The 13,245-nt window shown below is 46.8% G+C and overlaps 1 pseudogene; it reads left to right on the top strand.

Annotated features, from left to right (window-relative positions):
- Window positions 1–12,196: 12,196 nt before the first annotated feature.
- Window positions 12,197–12,980, top strand: LOC112924576 (rRNA-processing protein FCF1 homolog; annotated as a pseudogene).
- Window positions 12,981–13,245: the final 265 nt, after the last annotated feature.

The following is a 13,245-nucleotide window of genomic DNA, read 5'->3' as shown; positions in this document are numbered from 1 at the left end:
GATGAGCTGTTGTTCTGAGAGAAATGTCCACTTCAGACATCCTGTGCAGATGCCACCTGTCACAGCATAGCCAGAACCGCAGCCTGTCCCTCAGTCGGTCATCTGTACCCTTGGCTATCTCAAGCAGTAGGATGCAGACAGCTGGGAAATGGGGGGCACAAGTCACCACATTCAGACTGAGGATCTGTGGCCTCTTACCCTCAAATCTCAGACCCAGTGAAGGCAGGTGGTGTCCAAGAAGCCTCCTCAGATGACCTGAGTGGCCACCGTTCCCTCACTATCTGCTCACACACTTCCCCATGTGAGACTCTGCCACCAGGAGACGAGTCCCCAGCCCTCAGCAGGAAACCCCTGGACTGACCCAGTCTCCGTGCATATCACCCCACAACTTAGGTGGTAAGAAGGGTGAGGCCAGGATGCAGCAGGGACCACAGCTGGCCCCAAGGGGGCAGCCCCTTTGGCGTCTTACCTGCCTGGGATGAGAGCCCTGGGTGCCCCTGCCCTGCTCTGCCCCCACCAGGTGCTACCGTTGAGGCTAACGACCAAGCAGGTCTTGGGGGAGCAGGTTGTGTGGAGCATGTGATCAAAGTGTTTCCCCAGATTCTGTGTGGCCCAGATGCATTAGCCCTTGATCCTGCTGGGCTCCAGCCTGTCCCCCCATTTGCCCTTCACCAGCACCCTTTCAGGACTGTGACCCTCATCTGCTCTGCTATACCAGCTGATTCTTCTCCATATGCAGAACCTGCTCATCGGGTTCACACTTCCCTTGGGATGTCTGTGCTCAGCCAGCTGTCAGCCACTGAAGTCCACATATGCCTGAGCATGACATTTGGGGTCCTGCAGAGCCAGGAACTAGCCCTCCCCCGCCCCCACTCGCTCATCCATTCACCGCTACCCTCACTCAGTCTCCAAGTACTTTTTTAAAAAGATTTTATTTATGTATGCATGAGAGACACAGAGAGAGGGGCAGAGACTTAGGCAGAGGGAGAAGCAGATTCCCTGCATGAAGCCCAATGCAGGCCTCGATCCCAGGACCCTAGGATCACAACCTGAGCCAAAGCAGGTGCTCTACCACTGAGCCACCCAGGTACCCCTCAGTCTCCAAGTATTGATGGAGCTCACAGCAGGCACCCAGCCCAGGGCCAGATACTGGAAGCCATGGTAGCCCAGAGAGAGTCCAGAACCCCTGAGACATCACAAGCTGGTGACAAAAATGGTAGCTGGTCAGCACTTACAGGTCTGGTGGAAAGTCCCACAGTAGAATTCCACACAAGGAATATGACAGGCCCTGCGGGGTGAAGGCAAGCTTGCTTCCCACAGGAATTCTTGGTCAGGAGTCAGGGAGGCCCTGAGAGAAGTGGAAGGAGGGCGTCTAAAGCAGAGGCCTCCGGGGCAAGGCTGGCATCCCCAAGAGCCTGGCCCACAGGGAGTCCTCCGTCTATCTCTCTGTGCATCCATCGTGGCTGGAGGCCCACACTAGGAAGGAGAGGTCTCTGCAGGGTTTCTCAGCATGCAGCCACCATGCAGAAGCAGGAGGAAGAAGAAGGCTGGCTCCCACCTGCTCAGAGCTGGGTCCCCTGAGGGTCCCTTTCTGCCTGGAGTCAGTACTCAGCCTGCCATTGGGGCCGAGATGCTGTCTCAGGGTCCAGCATAGCCCAGAGCTCCTGCCCCTTCCTGGCATCACCCTTCCCGCAGGAGGAAGGACAGGGGCCAGCTGGTGGTGCCTGCACGTGGTGAAGAGGGACAGGCCATCACTCAGGCTCTGGGAAGCCCAGGGACAGCTGGCTATGTTCCTTCTCTACATCCTGATTCAGCTGATCGTGTTTGCAAGGCTCCAATAGACAGCTGGAAGTTTCCCTGGCAGAGGACCCCAGTTAGGATGTGGATTTTCCTCTGGACCCCTGGACTAGATACCCAAGGGGCAAACCAGGAGCTGCACTGAGAAACGCAGTGCATTTCTTTGGTTTCTTCCAAAAGTAATTATTTGGTCAAAGAAGAGAGGCCCAACTTTGACCCTGTCATTGTGGACATCTGGGAGGAGGTGAAGTGGACCCATAACCCTGTGGTCCTTGGATCACCTCTGCCCCCACATCACGCCCTCCTCCCAGAGAGGACTCAGGCCAGGACAAGGCTCGGCTTCAAGCCCAGTGAGCAACGCTGGGCTGGCAACTCACAGTGAAAACTTGTTTGGTGCCCTGACACATCTCAGGCCAGTGGCCGCAGGGCCAGTCATGCTCCAGCTACATTCCGAGTCCCACCAAAGGCCCAAATAAATACGCAAGACAGCACAGCCAGTCAGCAGCTGATGAATAGGAGGAGGCTGGAAATTCATCTAGCAGGCCGTGTGCTCTGTGCAGGTGTGCCTCAGAGGTCCTCCTGTGCCTTTTGTCCTGACTTGGTCTATCAATCTGTGTACCACCAAAGTGCAGAAAGGCAAGTGAGCTGGAGAGACTTTGCACGCCTGGCTTCCCATGAACGAAGAGTCCCCATTGCCTTCCACTTAAAAGTACACATCTATCTAATAATGAATGACTTATTTGTTTCAGGGGAGGCCTCCCTCATATTTCTCCAAGCCCAGGGTCCCTGCTGGCACCAGCAGTGTAAGATCCTATTTCTTCTGCATACGCTCGGCTCCACTTCCCTAGGTCTGTGCCTGGCACTCGGGAGCCGTTCAGTGGCTATGTGTGAAACGAATGAGTCAACCATTCAATTGAGTGCAATTCAGTCCCTGGTGGGACCAGGAGGAGGGATTTGCCATCCAGGATCCAGGGTGTACCAAAGGGTAAGACAGGCATTCACAGCAGGAGGGGGAGTCAGTTTGGGTGCAGGGAATGGTCAGTGACGTGGTACAGGTCTGGAGGAGCCACTGTTCAGCTACGTGAATACAGATAATTCCTTGAATGTTTCTGAGGCCTGGTTTCTTCATTTGTGAAAGGAGTATAAATGCCCACCACTTAGGACCGTAGCACAAAATATGTGAGTTAATGTACCAAAAACTCCTGGCTTATAATAAATTCTCTGTAAAAGGAAGACTGATACTCTATTCTCTCAACCCAAGGCATTCACCTCCTATCCTGTATTAACCATGCTTTTCATTTGCTGTATTCCTGATGCTCTGACATCTAGGGCCTTGTGAGCCTGGACAGATGGCTCCTCCAGGGTCAGCCAGTTCCTGGAGCTGGCAAATGATGGCAAATACGCAGACCAACCAACCCAGAGCCTGCACGTCACCTCCTCTTGGTGCAGACAACAGAGGGCAGCCCTTTCCCCGCAGAACCTACTGAGGTCTCACACTGGACAGCCCTAAGCCTGATCACCCTGCTTTACCTGTTCCTTCCCACAGAAACCATAGTAAAGGCCCATGCCCATACTTTCCCTCCTCTCTCTGCCTCCTGGTTGACTGTGGTGCTTCCCTGTATAGCTCTACATGGTGTGGCATGCCTCTTGATTCTGGGGATCTATGATCATGTCCTGCCATTCCTGGTTGAAATAAAGCCCAGGTACCATCACAACATGCCTCCAGCTTTCTTGTCCACATGCCCAGAAGCAGACACCTTGTAGGAAGGTCTGGATGGGGCACAATGAACTGTGGGGTTCTATCTGGGATGGAGAAGGAGGCTGGGGTCCCAGGCAGAGCCCCACTTGGAAGGCCTGAGTCTCCCCTCCCTAGCCTCCACCGCCCCATGCATGGGTCTCTCCTTCCCCACCTGACACTGAGACATTAACTTCAGTAGCAGCCAGAGGAACATCAGAGTAGTAATGACTTGTTTATGATTCCTTGCTCATGTTGGGCTCCTGCTTCTTTTTCCCCCAGAAGACACTAATTCAAAAATGAAGCCCCAGGCAAAAGGAATTATCACAAAGGATGGAGAATAAAATGTTCTTGGTTGGCATGTGTGTTGCCTTTTTCTCTTTCACATCCAGCCAGGGCCATTAGAAAGGAAACATAAGCCATAAGAAATGACTCCAATATTGGGTCTGGGGGCCCAGCCCATGGGTCAGGTACCTGGGTCAGGTGCTGGCAATCAGCCTCCTACCAAGTGGAGCAGATGATCATCATCAGCTATGTGAGAAAGTAATTGGAAGTGCAAGTGGTCCAGCCTCATGCTGTGTCTATCTCACCTCCAGGGCCACAATGAGAGAGGGGGACTGCTTTCTTAAAGACTGCTTCACACAAGAGGAGGAATTTAGCAGAGCGGGATTGTAATCCAAGCGTGTTTTATCACTGCTCTTCTGTGAGGACAATCACCTGGAAAATCAATCAATGTATTTATTGCTTCTAGGAGCATTTGTGGTGGAAATGACCCCTCTGGAGATAAGAAAGGGTGTGCATATAACACCGGATGGGCTGTCTGCACTGGCCCCACCAATCAGAGTGGACGCTGGGAATCTTGAGGAATAATGAGTCTGATTTGGCATTTTGGAACAGCCTTAGATACCTAATTACAGGTTTTATTTTGTTCCCTTGACACCCACTTAGAATGTTGCCTTTAGCTCATGTCCCCTATAAAATTCTCTATAGGGCAAATTCGTTACTGTAATTTGGGGAAATTTTTGCTCAATAGCATCATTATTTTCATGTAGAGGCAGATCCTGGGTGAAAATAGCTGTATACTTTAGATGGTAAGTTGCAGGTGGTTCCCTCTCCACCTCCACGCCTTTGTGGGGGATAACTAAGCAGTCCAGCTCCAGGAAAATGCACAACCAGCATCCCGCCCCCATTCTCCCCTCCCCCTGTCATGCAAAAGTCATAACCAACACCAAACCTTTCCTCTCCTCCACTGCTCAAGGCTCAGTGGCAAATGCAGCTAGTCTAGTCAGTTTAGAAACCAGAACATTGTCCCATGGAGGGTGAGTATGGCTGGATAGGTCCTGAGTCTGGCCCCTGAGGCTAGAAGATCCACAGGCAGGATCAGCCAAGGGCTGTTAGCTTTGCTTCAGAGGGAGCTCACTGCCCTCATCTCCAGGGGAGGGGAAGGCCTTCCTCCCAGGAACATCTGCCCTTCACAGTGGAGCCAGTTTGACTCTCCTGACCCACATCTGTGAGGCTACCACATCTGCATGCTCAGAGACTCTCTCCCTCTCTCTCTCTCTCTCTCTCTCTCTCTATCTCTCTCTCATGTTCTGAATCAAACAGTCAAGGCAGTCGTCATGGGAGAGGGCCTCTGAGTGAATTCAGAAGGCAGTCATGCAAAGGTCAGAGGCTGACTGACCATGGTGGGGTAGATGGATAGACAGGTGAGTTGTTAGGTGGGATGAATGGTTGGTGGGTGGATAAATGGATGGACAGGTGGTTGGGTGGAAGGAAGGAAGGAAGGAAGGAAGGAAGGAAGGAAGGAAGGAAGGCCATGTGGTAGATGGATGGACAGGTGAGTGGATAGATGGAATGAATGGCGGGTAGGTAGATAAAATGGATGGACAGGTATGGTTGGAAAGAAGGAGGGAAGGAAGGGAGGGATGAAGGAAGGAAAGAGGTCGGTGGATGGATGGATGGATGAACAGGTGGGTGAATGAACGGATGAATATCCGGGTAATGGATGGATGATAGTTAGATGGATGCATAGATGGATAAATGGATGGATGGATGGATGGATGGGCAAGAGGGTGGAGGGAAGGATGGATGGATGAAGCAACAGGAAGAGCCAATTCTCATAGTGCTTACTCTGCACCAGTGGTTGGACTCAGAGCTTCACACATCTATCCTTACAAAAAAAAAAACCTCTGAAGTGAATACTATTACGAGCCCATTTTATAATTTGAGGAGCTCAGAGAGGTAAGGCAATGCTTACCGGGGTCTTCAGGGTCTCAGGTCAGGATTATTGATGAGGCATTGAGGCCATGGAGGAGTTCAGCACATTTACTCTCTTCCCTTTCCTGTCTTGGGGATACCACCCAGGTGATTTCTCTGAGAGGCATCACCTTTCATGAGAATCATGAAAGTGGAAAATGGTGAAGTGGAGAAGGGGGCTGGACATGCCATGTGGGGAGGTGTGAAGCTGCCATGAAGGGAGAGGCCAGTCTCTATCCTGGTCTCCACTGGGAAATATGTCTTGAAATCAGTAAACAGCAGCACCAAGGCAGTGGGAAGGGCTAGGTATAGGGGGTACTCGTGGTGATAGATGGACTTTAGGAACAAAGAACATGTCAAGGGGGCTACCCCTTTTGGTCAGAGCATGGAGGGTTCTGGGACCAGGGGCTTCAGAAACAGGATGGGGGCAGCTGTTAGGATGCCAGGACCCTAGACATGTAGGGTCTGCACCTGTGCCAAGCTTGCAGCAGGGGTGAAGAACAGGCACAAAAGCAAAATGGATCTCCTAGCCCAGGGCCACCAGCTCATCCCATTCACTCAGAACTTTTCTGGTTATATTACTAAAGTCCTCCATCTGAGGTTGCCTGGGACTGCCCCAGTTTTAAAACCAAAAGTTCTGTGTCCCAGAAACCCCCTTAATTCTGAGCAAACCAGGACAGTTGGTCATCTCACCAGGTCCCCACTCAGAGAAGGGCATTCAGGTCTTAAAGGTAACAAGCAAGGAAGTGGGACTGTTGGATCAGGAGCTAGCCCCAACACTCTGCCTTGGGAAAAAGTGCTTGATGGTCTCTGCTCCTCTGAGTGACATCTGTCCCGGCAGGTGAGCTGTGACCTCTGGTTGTCACCTGAGTCCCTGGGGGCTGGCAATGTTGATCTGCAGTTTTCCTGGGTGCTGTTGCTATTCTATCATGTGTGGGAGTGTTTCTTCATATTATGTGAATCAACTGCTGCCCATCTCCTGTGAAAACCTGAAATGTTTCCCCTGGGGTCTCAAGTCCAGCATGCTGGCTCTGAACAAGGTTGATAGCTCAGTCTGGCATCTGGGGTGCAACCTGGGACACAGCTCTCTGCTGTTGCTGGAAACATGCAGACAGAGGTAGGGGGTAGGGGTGGGATGGTAGGGAGTGGGGGTGGAGGATGGGTATTGGAGCTCCTGCTTCCAGGCCCACTCTCACACTCCCTTATGTCTGCAATTATGCAGCTTCTACCAGTGGAGAAATATTCACTAATTTTTCCTGTTATCTCACTGATCCAGACGTTGGGAAAGAATGAGCAAAACGTCTGATTTAGAGAATTGTTTTCATTAGCACTTTGAGATAACAGGCGGGATGATGAGCTAGTAGGGAAGTCAATGAAACATTTCATCCATACAGTCTGCATGGGGCCCCTTTAAGAACCTGGAGGTGAACTCCACTGAGGGAAGACAGATGATGCTGTTTAGCCTCTCTGATTATGGCCTTTGAAAAAATTCCAGGCATGTCAGGTGCTGGAGCAAGAAGAGTAGAGAGAGTTTGGGCATCTTCTAAAAAATAAAATCTCTTTTACTTTTGATTTCTATGTCTTTGTCCTTTGCCCACACAGGTCTCAGCCATTCACCCAATAATAGCTTCTCATAGATTCCCAGGCACTGTCCCACCCAGACATCCCCCAGGTCTGGTAGCAACGTCCCAAGGCACCATCTTCTGCTGGAACCTGGTTCCCAGGGTCCTTTGTCATCAGTGCCATGGAGCAGACTGTCAACCTTCCTGTCTGTGGAAGCCAAGTGGCCACTATCACAGGTGCCACTGAAATCCCAGGGCAGTTCTAGACTGCAGAGGAGCAGTTGCAGCCCAGACAGGCCCAGCACAGTCTGTAAAGCCAGCAAACATGCCTGAACCTGAAGCCCATGTACTTGACCACTGCTCTATCCTGCCTCTCTAAATGACTTGGAGCAAGTCAGCACCCAGTAAGATTGCATTCAATACAATAGAATGGAATAGAATAGATGTTTGGAGTTAGATCAGAGATGTCCTGTTTTATGTTCTGTGAGTCAATTAATTTATCAGTCATTTATTGGGTAGGCAACAGGAGTCACAGATGTGAACTTTAGAAATCTCTGGCTCTGAAAAGCCCCTAGAACACCAAGAGAAGCAGTGGGCCACAGAGCAATGGCATGTGCATGAGGGAGGGGGACAGATTTCTCCAGCAGCTCAGGCACCAGCAGGAGAGAGGATGACATTGAGGGGCTGACCTCTGGGCTGGGCTAAAAACGAAGTCACTGGCAAAAGAGGAGATAGTTATTTCAGGAGGAGACCCTGAGATGTAGAAAAGTCAGCATGTTCCAACAACGGAGTGAGGAGGAAACCTTGTAGGAAATGAAGCTGCCAAGACAATCATTTATTCATGGCCCCAGTAACCATGTGAAAGGAAAGAAAAATCTTTAACCTCATAAGCATTTTTCATGATTGCATATTTAGCTAATCCTAGTTACATGCTTGGCTAGAATGATAATTTTAGCTGACTGATGTGTTCTGTCACAGACAATAATTACTCTACCCTTGATAGGCACTCGTGGAAACCCCGTGTTCTCCAAAACAACACAGTGTCAGACAATCTGCACAGTTCCTAAGAGGGCATCTCCAAGATACAGCTCATAGACCCCCGACACTTGCTTCAAATCACATCCTTCCTCTTGTAAAACATCAAAATTAAGTAACCTAATTACACCAAATTTATGATTTTTTCAGAAGAGGGTAGCATGTTGCACTAAATATTTTAGATAAATACAATAAGAATAATCAGAGCTATCATTTTTTGAACACACACACTAGAAGCCAGGACTGTACTTAGTATGTTCTTTTTCTACATATGTAAACACATGCATTCTGCAAGCATAAAGTAGACAAGTTATAATTCTTTTTACAATTATCAACAGTCAAGTTATTGAAACTCTCAGAACTGCACTATCGCATAGCTCGGAAGCAGCAAGAACAAGATTTGAGCCAGCATATGATAGACTGCAGATCCAGGACATGCACAAATTGCTGGTGGAGAGCACACCTCCCACAAACACTCCAATAAAGTGTCTCTCAGAACCCATTACAACTAAACATACTCTCACCCTGGAACTTCGGGATTCCATTTCTTGGTAAACACTTAAAAAAAAGTGAGTTCAAAAGAATGTACTAGAATGTTTGTAGCACCATTAACATAATAATAAAAGGCTGGAAATGAGTTAAATGTCCAATAACAGTAGAATGGATAAATAAATTGTGCCATAGTCTTGCGATGAAATTCTTTACAGCAATGGAAAGAAGTGAGGTTCTACTATATGCAGAAACATGAATGAATATCGTGTACATAATACTGAGCAAGAAAAAAAGACAGACAAAATAGTAATACTGCATGATTCACTTAAATGACATTCAGAAATAAGCAAAGCTACCCTATGGTGGTAGAAGTCAAGAGGGCTTATTTTGAGGGATAATTTTGGGAAACAGGCATGAGAGAGGCTTCTGGAGTGCAGGTAATGCCCCACACCTTGATCTTGGTGGTGGTTACATGGGTGTGTTCACTTTGTAAAACTTCAACAGGATGTATATTTAAGATTTATACAGTTCACTCTGTGTGGTTGTACTCCAGCCTATATTTGCAAACAAAATGATGCCAAAAAACTATACTGAAATTTAACACTTCTTAATAAAAAAGGCCCACTAGACTTCCACAGGGTCATCACTGAACACACTGTCTACACACAGCCTTCACTCAACAAAGATTTGTTGGAGGCTACGATGCATCAGCCCCTTTCTAGGTGCTTCAATGCAGTATTAACTTCTACTTTCATTGGGATTAATATCCTACAAGACACTCTGTGGAAGGCATAAAAGATTGGGCTGAATTTCTCTTGATTCCAGAACATACTTGGTATGAGTTCATCTATTTATTGTTCATATTGCATGTGTCTTAAAGTTGAATCTCCTACCTTGAGGTTTTCAATATCCAAGAATGTATTCTACAAAGACAGAAATTCCATTGAAGTACAAACTATACTTCAAACTTAAGAAAGGACTCATCACCATCATCATTATTACCATTATCATCATATCATTATCAATACTGCATCACCACTGTCACCATCATCACCAACATCTCCATCATCATCCTCACCACCACCATCCCCATTATCACCATCATTACAGAATCATCATCATCATCATCACCACCATCATCATTATATCGTTACTATCACTATCATCGTCACCACCATTATCACCATCATCATCACTATCACCATCATCACCATCACCGTCATTACATCTTCATTATCATCACCATCATAGTAAATTAGAGACATATTTTACATCATTTCCTGTGGGTTTAAGCTCTAGACACCCATTGATAACAGACCTTTGGTAATGCCTCCTTTTTCCTGTATCAGTTTCTCATACTCCTCCCGGATAAACAACTTGCACTCGAATTGTTGTCTCCAGATCTTATTCTGGGGACAACCTATACAAAGAGAGTCCTCCTAGGTACACTAAGATTTAAATGAGGTAAACTGAATGAAGCCTGGCACATAGGAGGCAGTCAGTAAATCTTAAGTCTCATTGGTCTCAAGAATTTGTTGAGTTCTTGACTTTAGGGAAACTTTAGTTGTTGCAAGCACAGCTGGAATGAATAGAGCTATAAGCAGAGAGTTTGGAAATATTTTCTTATATAATATCTGATCTGTTTTCTCAGTGAATTCATTACTTCCTCACCCCAAACTAGGTTGCCTCAGAAAGAAGCATCTGGTCTTACTGATTTTGCATCCAAGCACCTAACAGGGATGCTCATTAAGTGATAAATAGACACATTTGACTTTAGGCAGCAGCTTCAGACTCCCCTTTTCCCAGCCCAATGACAAAGGAAGAGAGTCTGGGCCAGATATCTGTGACCCATGTTACTGTAGGGCCTTGAGCTTGCCATTGGGCCTCTCTGGCCATCCCATGATTCACCTCTACAATGGTAATTACAATAATAACAACCATCCCATGTGGTTGTCTTGGGGTAAGTGAGGCAATGTAGCACAAGTGCTTAGCACGAGCCAAGAACAGGTGTGTACTTACTGAACGTTTGCTTTTGTTAGTTTTTATTCAAGTCCCTTAATTTGGCAGCAGCCATGCCATTTGACTATGCAGTTCCTGTCTCTAACCTGCAGACTCCTTTCAAAACCAACTAGAAAATATGCAAATGGAGATGGGGACCTCTTCACAGGTGCACCCATCTTTGCTTTTCCAAGCCAGACATGAAATCAGTAATCACACCCAGCCCACTGGATTTATATTGCTTTCATCCTGGCAGCTACATCAGCATTGAGATGCTGGTCCCAAGTGTTCTATTTAATTGAAAACCCAAGTTAACTTTGCCTTGTAGACAATTGGTGTCCATGATTCAGTAAGTAGCAAATGGATAAAACCTTCTCTGGTCCCTATTTCCCTTGACAACTCACTTCCCTGGGATGCTATTGGTCCAACAGGAACACTGAAAGCCTGGGCAGAAGGGTGAAGATGCTGGTGTGAAATTGCCTTCCCCCTTAGTAAAAAGCAAGGCACAAAATTCCCACAGGAGACAAGAGCTCGGGAGCAGGAGGCCTTATTCATGAGAATGTCACCAGGGACAGATTTCAATATTTATTGAATGAATAATCTAATGAATAAATGTGATTCTCTTGTACAAATCCAGTCCTTTTCCCTTCTTCATACCTAGAGAGAAAATATAGGATTGGAATAAGACATTCATGTCAAGGTTCACCACTCTCTGGTTCTGTGATCTTAAGCATGTGATAAACCTCTTGGTGAGCTGTGACTTTCTTGTTTGCAGAACATAATTAATAATACCCAACCAATGGGGCTAACAGGAAGAGTAGCAACAGCACAGAGGGACCCAGTGAGCTTCAGATAACAGGAAATCTTCCAACAGTGGCTGAAACCATGAAGGTATTTAACATAACTCATGCAACAGTAATGGGAGGTCCTGAGCTGGGGTAATGATCGGCATCGACGTCTAAGATGTCGCCTGGTTCTTCTCTCTTCTGCTCCACCACCTTTACTTCTGGCTTTTATGCTCATTGCCCTAAACTGGCTGCTGTGCCTCCAGGCATTACTTCCAGTTTCCAGGCAGAAATTAAAGAGAAGGTTAAAGAGGTGAAGGGCAAAAAGCTTCTTCCCTCAGCATGTCCTTGCATTTTTGTTTGGGAAAGTCTCTCTCCAGTAACTCTCCCCAATAACTTTCATTTGGGTCTCATTGACTGAAACAGGTTGTGTGACTTGAGTTCCAATTGGGCACATGTCACATGAATAAAGCAAGATTCTTTGATTTAAAAACTGGATTCCAGAAGAAACAAGAGTGCGGCGTGAATATGGGAAAGCAAAAGAAAGCAGAAAGTATGCGACCATGAAGCAAATGCTTAGTCTCCGAGATCAGAGGCTTAAAGAGGATAGATTAAAACCTAAAAAGAAAGAAAAGAAAGATCCCAGTGCACTCAAGGAAAGAGAAGTCCCCCAACATCCTTCCTGCTTATTCTTCCAATATAACACACAGCTGGACCTACCTTATCACATCCTGGTTGATACCAAATTTATCAACTTTTCCATGAAAGCCAAACTTGACTTAGTACACTCAGTGATAGACTGTCTGTATGCCAAGTGTATCCCTTGTATAACTGACTGTGTAATGGCTGAAATTGAGAAATTGGGCAAAGTATCGAGTGCCTCTAAGGATTGCCAAGGATCCAAGATTTGAACAATTGCCATGCACACACAAAGGAACCTATGCAGATGACTGCTGAGTACAGAGAGTAACTCAGCACAAACGTTACATTGTGGCCACAGTTGACCGGGACCTTAAACGAAGGATCTAGAAGATCCCTGGAGTTCTCATCATGTACATTTCTTTTTTTTTAATATTTTATTTATTGATTCATGAGAGACACAGAGAGACAGAGAGAGGCAGAGACACAGGCAGAGGGTGAAGCAGGCTCCATGCAGGGAGCCTGACATGGGACTTGATCCGGGGTCTCCAGGATCAGGCCCTGGGCTGAAGGTCATGCTAAACTGCTGAGCCACTCGGGCTGCCCCCCATCATGTACATTTCTAACCATAGGTACAACATTAAGTGGATGCCAGATGATTATGGAGCCCCTCGGTTCTAATTCTTAAAAGATAGAGTTTTTCTGCCTTCTTATACCAACTTTTTCTGTTGCCAGTTCATATTAGCAATATGCTATAGTATGAATTATTCTTCTTACCCATTTGCTCTGTTATGAGCTGAGTATGGTTAAATATACTCATTTTTTGATGTTTTGAAATCAGTATTTTGTATCATTTTAAGTATTGTTGCATCTTTCTATAAATCAGATGATTGTATAATTTGATGGTTGTTGTTTTATATTGATTTAATCAACAAACATTTATTAA

This window comes from Vulpes vulpes, chromosome 12, assembly GCF_048418805.1.
Source record: "Vulpes vulpes isolate BD-2025 chromosome 12, VulVul3, whole genome shotgun sequence".
Lineage (NCBI taxonomy): Eukaryota > Metazoa > Chordata > Mammalia > Carnivora > Canidae > Vulpes > Vulpes vulpes.
The sequence above is the reverse complement of the archived record's forward strand: the minus strand, read 5'-3'. Positions and strand labels throughout refer to the sequence as shown.